Source organism: Diachasma alloeum, unplaced genomic scaffold (assembly GCF_001412515.2).
Source record: "Diachasma alloeum isolate Michigan unplaced genomic scaffold, Dall2.0 Dall_scaffold_00342, whole genome shotgun sequence".
Lineage (NCBI taxonomy): Eukaryota > Metazoa > Arthropoda > Insecta > Hymenoptera > Braconidae > Diachasma > Diachasma alloeum.
In genome coordinates, this window is record NW_021680481.1 from 386,052 (window position 1) to 387,334 (window position 1,283).

Consider the following 1,283-nt stretch of genomic DNA (forward strand, 5'->3'; position numbering starts at 1 on the left):
GGCAACAGGCGTCGCTACAAATGCGAATGTAGGCTGTGACAATTTCGTACACAGCCACCGGCCACATCCACTGCAACAGTTGGTGCGATGGCCACTGCAACAATTGTATCAGTGGAGGTAACAGCCACTGCGATAATTCAAGCGACAGGTACTGTGATGATTGCGGCAACAGCCACAATGATAATTGAGGCAACAAGCACTGCAGCTTCGCTGCAATACTCCAACTATCTACAATATTTAGAAGAGTGTACGCCTTGAAAGGCACTGAAAAACGGTATACGTGACTCTAAAAAAATTAATTCAACTATTGAGAGAATCTGATGTGTTTTCGCAATGGAGATGGGGTACAGTCCAACGATGATCTTGGTTCACTCGATAGAGCCCAAGATCATGATGTGCGTCTAGATGTTTCTGGTTCTGGTGATATTGCAGGTGTCGCACCAGGTATCGGTTGTTGTGCAGATGGCAATCAGGTATCGTCGGCACCGCTATCAGTACCAGATGCGTCGGTATCAGTTGTTTCATCTTCAGCAATTGTAAATACTGGCTTTGAAAAGTCAATCGCGACGACAGTTGCTTGACCATTAATCTGGATGACAAAATGTCTTTCGTGTCGCAATATGACATGATGTGGTCCCTCGTATGGTGTTGTGAAAGCATGATATGATGCATCTAAACGTACCAAAACGTGAGAAAGGTGGCAGGACAGTTCATCCCCAAAATTTTTCATCCCGGGACATTTCATCCCGGTACTTTTTATCCTCCCATTTCATTCCAGGCCAGTTCATATCAGGCCCGTTTCGTCCTAGGCCATTTCATCCCTTGCCCATTTCATCCTAGGACATTTCATTCCAGGGTTTTTTCATCGTTATTTTGGGAAAGGAAATAGGGAAAAAATAAACTTCACCAAAGACAACACACACTTCCTGACACTTCCTGATGGTTCAGGAAGTGTGTCACTTTTCCTGAACCATCACTGTGTTTATAAAATGTATATGCACCAACGATCTTTTTTTTTGTCCTCTTTGGGTTGTGCCAAATTTCAACACCATGTTCAATTTATTTTATTACATTTGATTCTAAAATGGTGTTTGGGCTCGGAGTTGGAATGTGTACTGAGGCATCGAAGTAGATTGTATGATAAGGCTTGCGTATCGGTAAATGATGTGTATGAGTATTAATATGTTGTATTTGTGTTGGGCGTTGAATGATGGGGATAATCCGTTTGTTGTCCTACATTTTCATTCAGCCCTATCCGATTCTGGTAGCTTAGTGGTTTGTAG